The following is a 19,390-nucleotide window of genomic DNA, read 5'->3' as shown; positions in this document are numbered from 1 at the left end:
AATGTTGGATTATGTAGAAATGTGTAAGTATTTTTTAAAACTGCTTTTAATGCTTTAATTATGAGATGGCAACACAAATGAATATACGTATAACGTTAAAGTTTGAGGAGTTTCCTCAATTCCTCATGAATCCGATTATATTATGAAATCGAAGCTTGACAAACTTTGACTTCAAAACTCAATATGCTTAACAAACATAACTAAATAAATGTCACTGTTCCGAACTTAAATGCATGCTTTTCTTACAAAAATACCAAAGTCACTATGAGTGTGCCGTTCAGGTTTGAGGAGTTTGGTTCTGACTATCATCAGCAGTTCCACTGCACCAAATGTCACTGTTCTGGACATAAGTGCATGCTGTTCTTATAAAAATACCAAAGTCACTATAAGCGTGCCGTTCAGATTTGAGGAGTTCGGTTCTGACCATCATCAGCAATTCCACTGTACCAAATGTCACTGTTCTAGACGTAAGTGCATGCTGTTCTTATAAAAATGGCAAAGTCACTATAAGCGTGCCGTTCAGATTTGAGGAGTTTGGTTCTGGCCATCATCAGCAGTTCCACTGCACCAAATGTCACTGTTCTGGACGAAAGTGCATGCTGTTCTTATAAAAATACCAAAGTCACTATAAGCGTGCCGTTCAGATTTGAGGAGTTCGGTTCTGACCATCATCAGAAATTCCACTGCACCAAATGTCACTGTTCTGGACGAAAGTGCATGCTGTTCGTATAAAAATACCAAAGTCACTATAAGCGTGCCGTTCAAATTTGAAGAGTCCCGTTCTGGCCATCATCAGCAGTTCCACTGCACCAAATGTCACTGTTCCGTGCCTAAATGCATGCTGTTCCTTTAAAAACACAAAAATAACCATATGTATGCCTTTCAGATTTGAGGAGTTACCTCGATTTCTCCAGGATCCCATCATCAGAACTGGGTTCTGAGAAAAATGGGACCAATCTGTATGCATATACATTCAATAAAAAAAAAATTTTCAAAATCGGTCCAGTAACGACGGAGATATCGAGGAACAAACATAAAAAAAAAAACATACAGACGACTTGATAACCGTCCTTCTTGAGATATGAGGCGACGGTTAAAAATTAGTGTACCTGGGAGGAGCAGAGTAGGCACATTTTATTTAAATGATTTTGCGAAATTCGTGCGATTGTAAATTTTAAGTGATCAAAGAATACTTAATCAAATTAATCCACATTTTGAACGCAAGTACCTATAAGTTGAAACCTTGACCAAAAAGCAGCCAACCGAATAACAAATCAGTGTATTGTATTACAATGGAACTAAAGTAGGTAAAATGAAAAATGAAAATGAAAATGAAATATTTATTTTTCAAGTAGGCATATTACAATGCGCATATGAACGTCAAATAAACCTACGCCGGCTCTAACCCTACGCCTCAGCCTCGAGAAGATTTCAGTCTCCCCTCAGTTGGGAGGGGGGTATCCATCCACTATGGGACCGGCAAGAAACTCGGCGGGCAACTTCTTTTCAAAACATTACATCTTATAACTAGCATGCATTAAATAACAAGATACAATAACAAGATACAATTTAACATGCAAAAGTATTCATCAAAGAATATGAACAGACTAGGTACTCTATGGAAATTAATTTCAATAAATTATATTATTGCTTAATAATACGTCGTTCTTCTTCAGAGAAAACATATCAAATTGTCACAGAAGAAAAAGATAATATGAATCTCAATATCATTAAATATGTAATTTACCTACACAACATAAAATATAAAATATTTTATGTGCTTTCTTATCTGAACTGTGTCCTCTATACATAATACAATTATTTTAATTGCTATTCGTTTTTTGTAGTTTCTGGTTCGGGCCATGCATGTTTGTCTGTCAAATAGTCCTCGACTCTATAATAAGCCTTTAACATCAATGATTTTTTAAGTAGTTCTTAAGAGCTGGGAGGGGTAATCTCAAAGCAGTGTCAGGTAACTTATTATAAAAATGAATGCATTGCCCAACAAATGACTTCTGTACTTTACGGACACGAAACTTCTTTATGGCAAGCTTATTTTTGTTTCTAGTGTTATAATTATGGATATCAGAATTCTTAGTGAAACAGTCTAAATTCTTAACAACATAAATTATACTATCATAAATGTATTGGGAAGCTACAGTTAAGATATTAATTTCTTTGAAGAGTTCTCTTACTGATTCACGTGTTCCTAAGTTGTAAATAGAACGAATGGCTCTCTTTTGTAATACAAAGATAGTCTGTATGTCAGCTGCTTTGCCCCAAACCAGAATACCGTATGACATTACACTGTGAAAATAACTATGATACACTAGGCGAGCTGTCTCAACATTAGTCAGTTGCCTGATTCTCCTAACGGCGTATGCGGCTGAACTTAATTTGCTTGCTAGTTTCCTTATATGAGGACTCCATTGTAGATTTTTGTCCAATGTTAAGCCAAGGAACAGTGTTGTATCTACCATCTCTAAGCATTCATCATTCAAAAGTATTTTTGTATCGATTGGTTTAACATTCGGCAGAGAGAATCGAATACATTTGGTTTTCTTAGAATTAAGAAGTAAATTGTTGACAGTAAACCACTGCAGTACATCAGCTAACGTGCTATTAATTACATTATATCTTATCAGATCAGAAGTTTATTCTTATAAGGTATCTTATCAGAATAAAAGCTTGTTCTTAGAACTGGCTGATCAAAGGCCACGCTTCCTCGCTATGGCGATACGCGGAATAGGTCCCTTATAAAAGCACAAAATATACTTTATTTAATCTATTAGTTTGAAGAAGTAGGTCGAATTTTAGAGATACGCATTATACAGGATGAACGTTGTAGGTATCTCTACTTCGGGTGCGCAATTTCATGCAACTGTACTGATACTGACTGTACCTACTCTAGATTCATGATTAATGCCAGTGAGCCAAATCAGTAAGTCATCGTACGCTTGTAATATCTAACAAGTTTCTGTAATTTGAGCTATGACATAAATGTCACAGTTCTTTATGAGCAGAAACTGTAAGTGAGGTTAGTTTTATGTTCATTTGAAGCCATTATAAGCGTCCAGCTGGCATTCAAGGTGATAGGTCGATAAAATGGAAATTTTATGAGCTGGATCGACATGACATACAATTTGTTTTTCTAACATTGCTCTCCTGTACCACCAGTTTGACATTGGCATATATATGTCAAAGCGTGTACGTAACTTACCTACTGTAACTAAATCTCCGCTCACCTTTACTTATTTACTTACTTACTTGGCTAACCAACAGTATAGCTAACCCCCCTTTAAATATACCCCGTAAATTTGGCCTTGTGATCGTCTAGCGTGAATAAGTAGAACCCTTCGATGTGAACCGCGATAACCTAGATCCTTTAATGAGTATCAGCTGTATTTTTGACTAATATTTAAATTTTTATTTATTTATATTTTAAAGAAGAATAAAGGTTATTGTAGCATAATAACATAGTGTTATAGAAGAGTATTTTATCAGATTTAGACCTAGAAAGTTATATGTGAGAAAATTAATGACGTGATGAAGAAATTTTTAGTATAAAAGTTAGTGAGTGAAACATACATGAAATAAATATTAAAAAATATTTTGGTAATCATCCGCTACGCCTTATTAGTGGTCCCGGTTTGGGCAAGGGCTTGCGATTCGGTATGGGACCCCTGACCTGATCAAACCACTTTATCAGGATCCTAAGCAAGTAAGCCTGAAGGGCTATCTATCTACAAACTAACCCCTTTTTTATTTTGTTTCTTGTCCCTAGCTAAACCCCCGTTCCCCAGTACTGCTAATAGACCATAACTTCTCGATCTTTCTAATGTTTTATCGAAACACCGAGCAGTTGCTAACTTTTATAAGAAATAAGTAAGTCAAACTTTTCTAAGCTTTAGACTTTCCATCAGTGGACGGCGCTCGCATGCCACTGGGCCCTATAACAAAAAAATCCTTTTATTCCAAAGACAGTTTGTTTCCCTAGCCAATTTGATAGAATTTACCTTGAAAAACTAGTTAGCAACACTAAGTGTCCCGCAGCCACACCGAAAAATCAGAAATTGCTACCACAATTATTAATTTCACTCAAATAAATTAAGTAATAAGAGTTTTTATAAATTACCAGTTTTACCACATATTTTAAGATAGTAAACACCACATTTAAAGTCCATTAAAACCATATAAATACACGCCTATCAATTATACTTCAAAACCAATCGTAAAACAGCCCTAATTTCATAGAAATAGTGTGTGACGCTACCCTAATCCTATTGTTTTCCCTACTCTAACATATCTGAAACACAGACCCTCACTTACCATAGATCTTGTGTTCAGAATATGTACAAGTGTATCCCTACTAGAACTGTACAGTTCAGCCAGCGAAGCTGAGATAGGCAACCTATAGGCTTGTGTCGGTCAGATCCCCCCCTCTGCTCTTGCCCGCGGGCTAGGGTAGCAGAGAGTAGATCGCCCTATCCGTGTATATATCCAGTATTCTAGGACACACCAGTACCAGCCACATGGGAGACCCAGCTGCGATCAAACTTTACTTAGATATGGATCAATCACAACCGAAATCCCCAGCGACCAACGCCAGCATGGACCAGAGCACCGAGTAAATAAATATATATATATATATAGGACCCCAGCCTCAAATACTGCCGACTTCAGTGAGCAAGGATTACTCCTAATGCCTTTCGTCAATCGTGAAAGTCCTCACTTCCATCTAACAGTTGGACTCTTTGAGACCGGTGAGAAAATACGCTTTTGTAAGTATAGAAAAGCGTCCAAGCCCTCCACTTGGAACAAAAAGACCCCTAAACGCCTCTTATTTGACACCGTAAGGGAAGAAGCGCCTAGCCGGACAACAGTCTGTCACAAACAATGATCTGGCTTATAACTTTCACAAAATAACCCCATAGAAAATTACTAAATTCAATTTTACTGACCAACTAAACAAACGAATGAAGTTTCCTTTACGTGCTATAATCTAAGCTTAGTTTTGCAAGAATTACTCCCTACAAAACCAAACACAGACTTATCTCCAAGCACCAGCCATACATCGACCCAGTCTTTGTATTGCTTGACGGCACTCATGAAACAAAGCACAGAAAACTTCACTACACACATCAATTTAAATGTAACACTACACTATAAATAGAACACTAAAATAACCCCACAACTGACAGTAAAGCAATTCCACTACAAGCCTAAGTTCAACTGTACAAAGATATTGTCTTCGCACAACCAAACAGAGACACAATTTCAAAGTTTACAATCACTTAGAATAATTTCCAAGTAAGTACAAACAGAGAAACAATAGCAGAATAACTTCACTCACCAGTATAACACACGAAAGCCAGAGACACTGTTAGTCTTGTAGATATTTTAAGAATGACGCGCGTCGGCTCGCTCCGACCCTTTTATAGATAAAAATGAGCGACAAAAGAGCTACAAAAGAGCGACAAAAGGGCTACAAAAGGGCTACAAAAGGGCGACAAAAAGGCTACAAAAGAGCGACTGGCTACAAAAGAGCGACAAAAGAGCTACAAAAGAGCGACAAAAGGGCTACAAAATGGCTACAAAAGAGCGACAAAAGGGCTACAAAAGAGCGACTGGCTACAAAAGAGCGACAAAAGAGCTACAAAAGAGCGACAAAAGGGCTACAAAAGGGCTACAAAAGAGCGACAAAAGAGCTACAAAAGGGCTACAAAAGAGCGACAAAAGAGCTACTGGCGACAAATAACAATGGATAGCCGCTAAATTACACTTATAAGAAAAAGGTCGTAACTGTTTTGTTTACTAAGTCGTACGCCTTAGGCATTAATGTCCAAGACATCTCAGCACGTACGTTTTTGCTTCTCAATAGTAACATCTGCATGACTGCACGTGTTCCAAAGTGATATAGGAATAATTTTATTGATACCTAGTTAAGCGACGAAGAGTTATGTATTGCGGTTAGTTAGGTATGCAGATATTTTTTTGTTAAAGGGTTTTAATTAGATTTGTAGATCAAATACGCAGTAAAATATCATTTTTGTTTCTAAATGCTACATTAAACACATCCAGAAAGTATACTACTAATCATTATGAACTTTTATGACCTGTGATTGAAATCAAGACATAATATCGGAACGTTACGCAGCTGACAACTGTCAGTGTCAGTATTCCGTCCATGTGAACGTAGTTTGTTGATAAATACGTTTTTTTCAACCTGTTTTGCATCAAATAATAGTGAATTTGATGAGTGAAAACGTGACTAAACATGTGATAAAGCTTCAAAGATATTGTTTGTTAAAATATTCAATGAAATCCCGAAGGAAATATGCACCAAAAAGTTGGTCAAGGAAAAGTTGATTCGCCGTAAGTTTTATATGTAATAACGAGTCCATTTCCTCGTCATAGACGCTTGTTCTGTTACAACTCGCCCCCGATTGGATTTCTTTTATAAAATACAAAGTGGTTTGTAAAAAAATCCAATCTCACTTAGCAAAAGAAGCAATAAAATTGAATAAAAGAAAAATATCTCTAGATCAGTCGGAAATATCCCCCCATTTCTAATCGTGTGGTGTGTATTCCAATACTACGCAACTGCTAGCGACTCAGTTTTGAAATCAGCTCATCTGAATCTCGACAATGAACCATGATAACCCCTTTCTCAGAGTCCACGCATCGCCAGGGATACCAGGTTGTGAATCTGATAGGTCCTATTAACCCGTTCTTGCTAGCTCGTTCCCCGGTCGCGGCGAATATTCATTCCATCCACACTGTTGGACCGGAATAATTATCGTAATAATTTCAACGAGTTCACAATAACTTCCCACGCAATTACGAAGAAACCTTTAGAGCTCTCATTATAAGTCCAGAGCCTTCAATCTCCATTGTCGGAACTCAAACCAATTTCTCTACCTATTCACTCCAGCCACATGTTTTGGCGCATGTCTCATACTTGAATAAAATATACTGACTTAAGATCTGTTTGGATGTGTTTTTTTTTTTTTTTTTTTTTATAAAACAAACCTTAAATGACATAAGCATGTACCTCAACTCGGTACCATATCATGATCAAATGAAGAAATGATTTGATGATACTAAACTTCACATATTTGAACACATAACAAGGAAACAAATATTGAAAAGAGCCTCGTTCTCACTAGACGATATCGGCCCTAAAATATGTCGATTGTCAAATACATCCCATTCAAGATGAGGTGTGTGGTTTTAGTATGGGTCTTATTACCTTGTAGAGTGAGTAGCCACGAAAAACTACCCTTGAAATGGGTCGAATCCAAATGGATTTTAACCTAACCGATAAGAATTTTATGACTAATGTGTTCCCAAAATTCCCCCCTTGTTTGTTCCCGCAAATTCCGACCAAACTAGTTTTGACCACTTTCCAGCGCTGTCTGTCCGTATCAATCCACTCATTCCATAAAAAAAATCATTCAAGACACACATCATTCAGTCATTCATCCCATTCAAAACATTCTTACATCTATAAACATTCATCATCTCTAAATTATTCACACACACACACACAATGTAACCATTCTTACTTCCTCATTCGCTCTTTCACTCGATCTCAACAGAAAGCCAACGCTTTTAAAAGTAATCAAAATAACGAATAAAAATGGAAATAAAATTACACAATAACTTCAAAAGTTTACGTATCCCATTTTACTCCACTCTACCCTGACTCGAAGGCAAAGAAAATTTCAATTTATTTATGATAGGTTTCATTTTATACATCTATATTTAATTTTATAAAATAATTACTAACCGCAAACAATTTGACAATGTGTGAAAATTGTTTGATGCACATACTAAAAATAAAATGTTCGTACGAAACAAAATATTATATTTTATGGTCACATTTTAACTAGAGTCAATTACTGTAAGAACACTAGCCTACTTTCAATTTCCCTGTCTTTGTTGTTTTTTTTTTTTTTTTTTTTTTTTTTTACAGTTCATAATGCAAAATTGATAGCATAAAATGCAAAAAATTTATAAAAGTAAGTACAGTCACTTAAACAAAATAGTGGCCCTCCCTACTCCGATCTTTGTAGAACAAAATACTGACCGAGTTATGCTTAGAAACGAGGATCTGCACTGGTGATTACCGATATTGTACAGTATACCACCCTATATAATGTAAAAAAAAATGATAACGCATAAATAATAAATATCACTGCTAACTGTAATAACTAAAATGAAAAATAGCTTATCCACCGCTCTGAATTTTCTAATGTCTACCCCAGGTAGACTAGATACTATATGTCCAATTATGATTATATTAAAAGAATCCAACCATACAATGAATGTTCAATACATTCTCTATACAAAAAAAATAAAAAAAAAAATTGTTGTCCACATAATGAACCGACTTCTTTATCTAGATAATAAAAAAATCCGTATTATAGATTTACATCCACCATACACCACTTTATAATCCTAGGAATGAAACTACTAAATGACAGTGAAACTTTACGATGGGCTAGCCAATAAGGCCCTTTATCACACTCATATCACTATAGAATTAAAATTAATTTTAGTCAAAATTTTGACTTCTACCACCCCTATAATAATAACAGTGAATCTCAATAAAATTTTGAAAAACTCATGACGCATTTAAAATAATGATAATGATGATGATGATAAGAAAGAAAAATAATAATGTTCCACATAAGTATGTCGCAATAAATAAACATTCTTTACTAAGAAGTCATTGACTTGTAACCAATGTACTCATAAAATTTACATTACACATCATGTAATGTTCATAATAAACGCATAATACAATTTTGCAAAAAAAAGTAATTGCAGTTTTGAAGTGGTTTTCATATTTTCAATTTTTTCCCGCAAAATATGATGTATCCTTAATTTTGATATGGTTTTGATATTTTTTTGTAAAATATAATGTAACATCAAATTTGATGTGGTTTTGTTAAAATATATTCCCTTTTTTTTTTCAAACTATCTGCAAAATTTTATTTTGGTTTTAATTGCCTTATGATAAAATACAAAATGATGGCATAAGTAGGTTCAAAATACTTTTATTTGATTGAATAATAATATAACAAAATAATGATTTTTTCTTGAAACGAGCTTAAAACTTGTATTGTCCTATTCTATGTCTTCAATATTGTATAACATGCCCCGAAAGTTTTGTAACCTCAGACAAATTATTTCTTCTTCATGGCATTTGCAGTTGCAGCAAACTTAGCAAATTGTTAACAAACACGACAATGGGTTGAGGAACTTGGTCAAAGGTGTCTCTCTTCCTTTTTTCTCCTTCATACTTGGCTAGTTCTATGATGGGTTCTTGAGTAGCTAATGATGATGGTTAAATCCTGCTGGCCTCCTGGTAATATTTCAAAATTTTCCAAACTATTCTCTTCTCAGTCGGTGTCATAACCCAGGACACCATGAAACCTCTTCCGAAGACACGTTGCACACTTGATCACAATCAGCATAACCGCAAAAGATCCAGTTACTTATTTTTGAACACAGCAAGTAACTTGAAACCAATGAATATTTCTTCAACTCTAAAGTTGGCTAGTCCTTATTTGTCCAATCATTGGTCAAAAAATAAAATATTGCATAAATCGAATATCATAAACACTTGTTATTTCACTAGCGTTACTAAGCATGCACTTAAACACACACTGAAGTTTTCACCGCATGTTTCCACCGTCCTCGCTGATCCACTATGTTCAATGACAGAAACACTGCTGTGGTAAGAATCTATCTTAGGTTGAAACTAAAGCTAAGTTATAGACGTTCCAATAAACAGAGGGAAAGATAAAATAAAAATCACAAGGTCAAAATATTTTCCAAAAATATTTGCCAACTAAGGTTGCAGGACCATCTAGGTACTTTAACCATATGAGACATACGTCTCATTTACGTTCACCTACAATTTTTTTTTTTTTCATTTTCCTCAAATATGATGTCTGATCGCTAAGTGACTTTAATTTTTCTAACTCAAAAATTACTGCAGACTATAAAACTCCGTCTTGTTTGCTTGATAAAATAAAAATACTCGTAGGGTAAATTAACTGGGGTTTTGAACACTTACATATATGTATTTTTCTTGATCCTCATTTTCTGTTCCATTCTTCTGCGTAGTGTGGCATAATATGGGACCAATAACAACATAATCATATTGAAAATCTTCAGTAACACGTTGGTCCTATGAGCAGGTATGAGACCAGGCTCAAAAACTCTTACTCCTCCGTTAGTTGACATCAAAAGCCGGGTACTTCAACTCGAACGTCCCACATTTCTCTTCGTGTGATAATAAGACGTCACTAAAAATCACACGTGCTTCTACACAATCAACTATACTAATTATTGGAAGCTACACAACACTGTAATTTCTGTGAAATCGTTTTCTTAAATAAAATTTAATAACTTCGCGCTCAGATTTTTTTTCGTAAGGAACTGTCACTGTCAATATTGTCATCCTTAACCGTTTTTTTTTTCTTTTACAATTGTCCTCATGGGCGTATTTTCATTGTAAACACACTAATGTGTTTTTAGTAGTCACAAACATTAAATGCGTAGGAAATTGCGTGTACGCAACTTAGATTATAGTGTGACCAGGTTTTAAAAAAAATATATTGTGAGATTCTTTAAGGATCTAACAGACGGTCGGACCGCACTTGTAAGGGGACATGTGTTAGGCCCTATTTACAAAATACCGTTCAAAATCTACACAACTTGAATAGTTTGATGTGATTTAAGCAATAGAAAATTAAATTAACAAAATCTTTTGTATTTAAATACATCTATTGTATTAATTTTACTATAATGAAGTAGAGAAAAATGAAGTAAAGTTTTGTAAATGACAACACCGGACAATAAATTACTGAATTACTGAATATTTTTTGTCGAAAATTGTATGACCGATCAAGCGTACCAACTTAAAAACAATGATAGTTTGTGTAATGTCACCGATAGAACACCTTTTGGCGAAGATATATGTTATCTGTGGTTAAATTATTTTCTCTAATCTATGTCATGCTTACCGCTAATCCGCTTGTTCGCGAAAAAATGGCAGATCCGTTTTTGTTTTCTTTAGCTCATTATTAATTACGTGATCTACAACTAGAATTATTTAAATATTCGCTTTATTTTAATCTGCTTAAACAATACGACAGGCAATTCTGCGCCGACGCCGGTCATGAACCGTCCATATTCGCCATTTTGTCATTTAGCAAACTAAGAAAATGCAAACAAAACATTATTTGCCCTAAACACGCGTTACTTCTAAATAATTTTGTCGACAAAGTGAGCCTGTTTTATCAAATTGAACTCTGAACTGCAATTGCAATGTAATTTTCCGTTAGCGAAAGTGAGGTTACGAAATTGACATGACATTATTGTTGAAAAAAAAAAAACGTGAATGCAATGGACATGTGTTTTGTTGTGTTTCTCATCAAGATAATAGAAGAATTTAGTGCTCATACTCATGATCTAATGAGCAAACAGCCCATGCAAAGGATGTCTTAACGGGCCATGTCTCCACTGATAAAATTATTAAGTTACCTACTTCAACGCAGCTCTTCAAGAAAGGTAAGTCCTTGTTTTATTATTTGATGTGTTTTCAAACAAGTCGTTGTTTTCGAAACCCAGCAGAACATACTTGCGAACTACAATAAATAGACCAAATATATATGGTGAAATGTTGCTTATTTCGTTGTTTTATCGTCAGATAAATTAATGATTAGTAAATTTCCCACGTTACTTTCTGACTTTCACATTCCCTAAGAGGATCTAAATGTACGTGAAATAGGCCTAACTAACAAAATATATTTGTTACTTTCAATGAGGTTTACATGGTTGTTCGATTTTTCAGTTTCAACATCTAATTGGAATTTCTCTGGAAAGTTTACAATGCCCGATATTTCTACACATCTGCCACAAATTTATGGAAATCAATATTTATAGAAACTGAACATACCTTGGTTAAACGGTAAGCATTAAAAATATGTTCGACTAATTTATTTGATCTAGGCTACCTAACTGTTCTTGGAAATTGTAACGTTGTTTCCGTACCAACATATAAACTTCTCAATTATTTTTCTGAAGCGCTGGCTTATGGGCTATGGAAAATAATATTTGTAGGACCTCTAACGAATGTCATGGCATTTAAAAATAGGCATTGAAACTTGTCCAAACTTTAATTTTGTATTTTTCAAAGATAAAACTTGACGTCTGATACTTAAATAAAATTATGTAGACTAAAAATCCAGACTTAGCATAGATTGTATTTCTGCTACATTGAGTTTAAATAGTGTATGTATAAATTTTCAGTATATGAAATGGGTAACCATCCTCGAAGAACATCAACCAGCTGTCGGCAACATGCAGGTTGACTGAGGAATCCCCAGTGCGTGGTCACGGACCGTTCCCCATATATCTACTGACTTCATATAAATGAAAGGTACTTATATTTTATAATAGCTCGTACTATTTATTAAATTTAAAAGTTAATAGCTCATGGCATTAATATTATATTTAGATAATTTAGGCGAAGTATAGCGATGGCAATAAGCAATGAAGTGAAAATTAAACTTACATTAATTTATCCTAATTTTATTGGTTAAGCAACCTTATTACTAACTCATTTATGTCCTAGCTCATGTAGATATGAACTGCTAGGCAGGGGTTCTCAAACTTTTTAATATTTTTTTTTTCCTTTTGTACATTTTGCTGTATGCGTTGTTTTTTCTGACACAATATTTCTCATGGGCGTGTCTTAGTTCCAAAAATTAAGCGACGCGCCCCCGTGAATAGATAAATGAAATAATATTGAACCCTATTTGGCAGAACCTTACTCTAAAACTAAACCCTTTTCTTACACTATCTATATGAATATTTCTAATGTCTGACTATTTCCTTTCAGTGTACTGAGGACTCACTAATCTGCACTACCAGTAACAAAGTAATCCGACAATCAGACTGGACCCGGTCATGTTAGGTAGGTTTACATACTTAATGTGTACCACATACCACATACTATTTCTGAACCTCAGTAAAATATGGTTTTATAATGATAATAGTGCTTATTATCTATGCCTACTTAACAGGAATATTACAAATTTCAATCAATTTTCATGAAATTCATTAAGCAATTGTGACAATGATCAAGCAGTGGTGGAGTTAAGGTATGGCAAGGTACGACCTCCCAGATGCTGGTAATTTTGTAGGAAATCTGGTGACGATTGTGTAGCTATTTAACTTAACTAATAAAATATGTATGTTGGCATTTGGCATATGCCTGATCCGTGAAATATTGCGACAGTGTAAGGTTCCGTATAAAAGCTGTGTACACAATCTAAGTGAGATAACATGTCATGTGTACCAGTTGAAAATATTGTTCATACATACATACTTGTTTGTACTATAGCAAAAATATATACTTATAGAAAGTTGAAATTCGCACTGTGCATTTAATTTATTGAAATAATTGGCAGATATAGGCTACAGTGACCTCTCACCATCAAGAGGGACGTATGCCTGTCTACCACGGATGTAATATGAAAATGTATGACAACTTATAAGTTAATGAACTTAAATTAGTCCTAAAATGATTAATACCTATATCTTAACAGACAGAAACCTGTTCTTCTCATGGCTGCACTACAGTGACAATATTTGGTACAAACCGTACAAACAATATGCCAAATTATTGTATGATGTATGAAATCCTGTCAGCCAAATTTTAGATTATAGAGTTACAACTGAAATGCAAACAAACCATCCATCGAAGGAGGTACTGTCATAGTATAACATGCGTGTAGCTATTCAGTATTCATAGAAAAATGGCGGGGCGCCCCATATAATATTGTACTTCAGCGCGACAATGAATAATCGCGCCCCCATAGCCATTAGACTAGAGCCTATCTTCTTGTATTACTAGGTCTTAAATCTAGGGCTTAGGTATCCTAGGTTATCTGGGATAATATAGTCTTACACCTAGATTATGATAACGACCTACTTACTGTCCTAACTAGTAGTTATCCTGCCTATAAATGAAATTCTGTATAACAGCCGCCTTCCAGGAACATACATAACATCAGAGAGTGTTCATGGACTATATAAGACAGCATCGAAGCTATCCGATCTCCAATGTAAAGTGCAAACGTGATGCGAGCTTTCAAAATAGCCCTGAAGATGGCAGAGCCTGCTATGAAAATGTACTAGACATATAGAGAACTATTTGTTTTAACATGAAATTCTATTGCTATTGTACATAGTTCACACACTTATGTTTCCAATTCCGGTCACTAGGTGGCAAACTCTTCTAAAGTGTTACAGTTCCGCGCCTCCTATTATTTTAGATACATGGGTATTTTTCTATATAAGTACCTAGTATTTCCAGTACCTGCTCCGCCTATACAACAGCCATAAAACATACATTAAGACACAGAATAAATAATAGTACTACGCACAGGCGCAAGGGAACGTCAAGATGCGCCAATGCCAACAATTGCTACGTAGCAATGCAACCCGAATCGCCTATTGGGGACGATGTTTAACCACTACGACTATGAACTAATTTCCTAGAAATATTTTTTTGTCTTAGTTTACTACGCTACTTTACTTTTATTACTATGTTTTTTTTTTAGATACCAGTGGAAGGAGATGAACATACAATTGACTCCGCATCGATGCATGACTTCGCCCGGAACGCGGCAAGAATTAACAATGGAAGAAAATAACTACAGACGTGTTTATTAACAATAAAGTTATTTTTGTTTTTATGAAATAGCGATTGAATAAAAATATTAGGTATATGAGTTTTATTTAGAGATGAAATAAGTCAGAAATACAGCACACCCACTCGTCTTCACAACAACAAATGTAGCCTGGTAAGGCTAATAAAATAAGGTTATTAAAATTCTGGTTGCTCGGCACCAAAAGTAACCTTGCAACGGCTACTTCCTATTATTTATTTGTAAACCTTGGTATCCAAGATGTGTTCTACAGAGCACATCTTAGATCCCTTGGTCACGGAACCAAATGTAACTAAATCTCCGCTCACCTTTACTTATTTACTTACTTACTTGGCTAACCAACAGTATAGCTAACCCCCCTTTAAATATACCCCGTAAATTTGGCCTTGTGATCGTCTAGCGTGAATAAGTAGAACCCTTCGATGTGAACCGCGATAACCTAGATCCTTTAATGAGTATCAGCTGTATTTTTGACTAATATTTAAATTTTTATTTATTTATATTTTAAAGAAGAATAAAGGTTATTGTAGCATAATAACATAGTGTTATAGAAGAGTATTTTATCAGATTTAGACCTAGAAAGTTATATGTGAGAAAATTAATGACGTGATGAAGAAATTTTTAGTATAAAAGTTAGTGAGTGAAACATACATGAAATAAATATTAAAAAATATTTTGGTAATCATCCGCTACGCCTTATTAGTGGTCCCGGTTTGGGCAAGGGCTTGCGATTCGGTATGGGACCCCTGACCTGATCAAACCACTTTATCAGGATCCTAAGCAAGTAAGCCTGAAGGGCTATCTATCTACAAACTAACCCCTTTTTTATTTTGTTTCTTGTCCCTAGCTAAACCCCCCGTTCCCCAGTACTGCTAATAGACCATAACTTCTCGATCTTTCTAATGTTTTATCGAAACACCGAGCAGTTGCTAACTTTTATAAGAAATAAGTAAGTCAAACTTTTCTAAGCTTTAGACTTTCCATCAGTGGACGGCGCTCGCATGCCACTGGGCCCTATAACAAAAAAATCCTTTTATTCCAAAGACAGTTTGTTTCCCTAGCCAATTTGATAGAATTTACCTTGAAAAACTAGTTAGCAACACTAAGTGTCCCGCAGCCACACCGAAAAATCAGAAATTGCTACCACAATTATTAATTTCACTCAAATAAATTAAGTAATAAGAGTTTTTATAAATTACCAGTTTTACCACATATTTTAAGATAGTAAACACCACATTTAAAGTCCATTAAAACCATATAAATACACGCCTATCAATTATACTTCAAAACCAATCGTAAAACAGCCCTAATTTCATAGAAATAGTGTGTGACGCTACCCTAATCCTATTGTTTTCCCTACTCTAACATATCTGAAACACAGACCCTCACTTACCATAGATCTTGTGTTCAGAATATGTACAAGTGTATCCCTACTAGAACTGTACAGTTCAGCCAGCGAAGCTGAGATAGGCAACCTATAGGCTTGTGTCGGTCAGATCCCCCCCTCTGCTCTTGCCCGCGGGCTAGGGTAGCAGAGAGTAGATCGCCCTATCCGTGTATATATCCAGTATTCTAGGACACACCAGTACCAGCCACATGGGAGACCCAGCTGCGATCAAACTTTACTTAGATATGGATCAATCACAACCGAAATCCCCAGCGACCAACGCCAGCATGGACCAGAGCACCGAGTAAATAAATATATATATATATATAGGACCCCAGCCTCAAATACTGCCGACTTCAGTGAGCAAGGATTACTCCTAATGCCTTTCGTCAATCGTGAAAGTCCTCACTTCCATCTAACAGTTGGACTCTTTGAGACCGGTGAGAAAATACGCTTTTGTAAGTATAGAAAAGCGTCCAAGCCCTCCACTTGGAACAAAAAGACCCCTAAACGCCTCTTATTTGACACCGTAAGGGAAGAAGCGCCTAGCCGGACAACAGTCTGTCACAAACAATGATCTGGCTTATAACTTTCACAAAATAACCCCATAGAAAATTACTAAATTCAATTTTACTGACCAACTAAACAAACGAATGAAGTTTCCTTTACGTGCTATAATCTAAGCTTAGTTTTGCAAGAATTACTCCCTACAAAACCAAACACAGACTTATCTCCAAGCACCAGCCATACATCGACCCAGTCTTTGTATTGCTTGACGGCACTCATGAAACAAAGCACAGAAAACTTCACTACACACATCAATTTAAATGTAACACTACACTATAAATAGAACACTAAAATAACCCCACAACTGACAGTAAAGCAATTCCACTACAAGCCTAAGTTCAACTGTACAAAGATATTGTCTTCGCACAACCAAACAGAGACACAATTTCAAAGTTTACAATCACTTAGAATAATTTCCAAGTAAGTACAAACAGAGAAACAATAGCAGAATAACTTCACTCACCAGTATAACACACGAAAGCCAGAGACACTGTTAGTCTTGTAGATATTTTAAGAATGACGCGCGTCGGCTCGCTCCGACCCTTTTATAGATAAAAATGAGCGACAAAAGAGCTACAAAAGAGCGACAAAAGGGCTACAAAAAGGGCTACAAAAGGGCGACAAAAAGGCTACAAAAGAGCGACTGGCTACAAAAGAGCGACAAAAGAGCTACAAAAGAGCGACAAAAGGGCTACAAAATGGCTACAAAAGAGCGACAAAAGGGCTACAAAAGAGCGACTGGCTACAAAAGAGCGACAAAAGAGCTACAAAAGAGCGACAAAAGGGCTACAAAAGGGCTACAAAAGAGCGACAAAAGAGCTACAAAAGGGCTACAAAAGAGCGACAAAAGAGCTACTGGCGACAAATAACAATGGATAGCCGCTAAATTACACTTATAAGAAAAAGGTCGTAACTGTTTTGTTTACTAAGTCGTACGCCTTAGGCATTAATGTCCAAGACATCTCAGCACGTACGTTTTTGCTTCTCAATAGTAACATCTGCATGACTGCACGTGTTCCAAAGTGATATAGGAATAATTTTATTGATACCTAGTTAAGCGACGAAGAGTTATGTATTGCGGTTAGTTAGGTATGCAGATATTTTTTTGTTAAAGGGTTTTAATTAGATTTGTAGATCAAATACGCAGTAAAATATCATTTTTGTTTCTAAATGCTACATTAAACACATCCAGAAAGTATACTACTAATCATTATGAACTTTTATGACCTGTGATTGAAATCAAGACATAATATCGGAACGTTACGCAGCTGACAACTGTCAGTGTCAGTATTCCGTCCATGTGAACGTAGTTTGTTGATAAATACGTTTTTTTCAACCTGTTTTGCATCAAATAATAGTGAATTTGATGAGTGAAAACGTGACTAAACATGTGATAAAGCTTCAAAGATATTGTTTGTTAAAATATTCAATGAAATCCCGAAGGAAATATGCACCAAAAAGTTGGTCAAGGAAAAGTTGATTCGCCGTAAGTTTTATATGTAATAACGAGTCCATTTCCTCGTCATAGACGCTTGTTCTGTTACAACTCGCCCCCGATTGGATTTCTTTTATAAAATACAAAGTGGTTTGTAAAAAAATCCAATCTCACTTAGCAAAAGAAGCAATAAAATTGAATAAAAGAAAAATATCTCTAGATCAGTCGGAAATATCCCCCCATTTCTAATCGTGTGGTGTGTATTCCAATACTACGCAACTGCTAGCGACTCAGTTTTGAAATCAGCTCATCTGAATCTCGACAATGAACCATGATAACCCCTTTCTCAGAGTCCACGCATCGCCAGGGATACCAGGTTGTGAATCTGATAGGTCCTATTAACCCGTTCTTGCTAGCTCGTTCCCCGGTCGCGGCGAATATTCATTCCATCCACACTGTTGGACCGGAATAATTATCGTAATAATTTCAACGAGTTCACAATAACTTCCCACGCAATTACGAAGAAACCTTTAGAGCTCTCATTATAAGTCCAGAGCCTTCAATCTCCATTGTCGGAACTCAAACCAATTTCTCTACCTATTCACTCCAGCCACATGTTTTGGCGCATGTCTCATACTTGAATAAAATATACTGACTTAAGATCTGTTTGGATGTGTTTTTTTTTTTTTTTTTATAAAACAAACCTTAAATGACATAAGCATGTACCTCAACTCGGTACCATATCATGATCAAATGAAGAAATGATTTGATGATACTAAACTTCACATATTTGAACACATAACAAGGAAACAAATATTGAAAAGAGCCTCGTTCTCACTAGACGATATCGGCCCTAAAATATGTCGATTGTCAAATACATCCCATTCAAGATGAGGTGTGTGGTTTTAGTATGGGTCTTATTACCTTGTAGAGTGAGTAGCCACGAAAAACTACCCTTGAAATGGGTCGAATCCAAATGGATTTTAACCTAACCGATAAGAATTTTATGACTAATGTGTTCCCAAAATTCCCCCCTTGTTTGTTCCCGCAAATTCCGACCAAACTAGTTTTGACCACTTTCCAGCGCTGTCTGTCCGTATCAATCCACTCATTCCATAAAAAAAATCATTCAAGACACACATCATTCAGTCATTCATCCCATTCAAAACATTCTTACATCTATAAACATTCATCATCTCTAAATTATTCACACACACACACACAATGTAACCATTCTTACTTCCT

The 19,390-nt window shown here is 35.5% G+C and overlaps 1 protein-coding gene and 1 long non-coding RNA gene across 3 annotated transcripts in view; one reads left to right on the top strand and one right to left on the bottom strand.

Moving 5' to 3' along the window:
- LOC125229565 (leucine zipper putative tumor suppressor 2 homolog) overlaps window positions 1-19,390 on the bottom strand; it is a 192,084-nt gene that overhangs the window by 139,005 nt on the left and 33,689 nt on the right. The gene's annotated exons all lie outside the window — the stretch shown is intronic.
- LOC125229578 lies at window positions 11,645-14,746 on the top strand. Its single transcript, XR_007177420.1, has 4 exons — window positions 11,645-11,989; window positions 12,331-12,460; window positions 12,923-12,997; window positions 14,649-14,746. It is a non-coding gene; the product is annotated as an uncharacterized LOC125229578 (long non-coding RNA).

Source organism: Leguminivora glycinivorella, chromosome 9 (genome assembly GCF_023078275.1).
Source record: "Leguminivora glycinivorella isolate SPB_JAAS2020 chromosome 9, LegGlyc_1.1, whole genome shotgun sequence".
NCBI lineage: Eukaryota > Metazoa > Arthropoda > Insecta > Lepidoptera > Tortricidae > Leguminivora > Leguminivora glycinivorella.
This window is presented reverse-complemented; position numbering and strand designations above follow the sequence as displayed.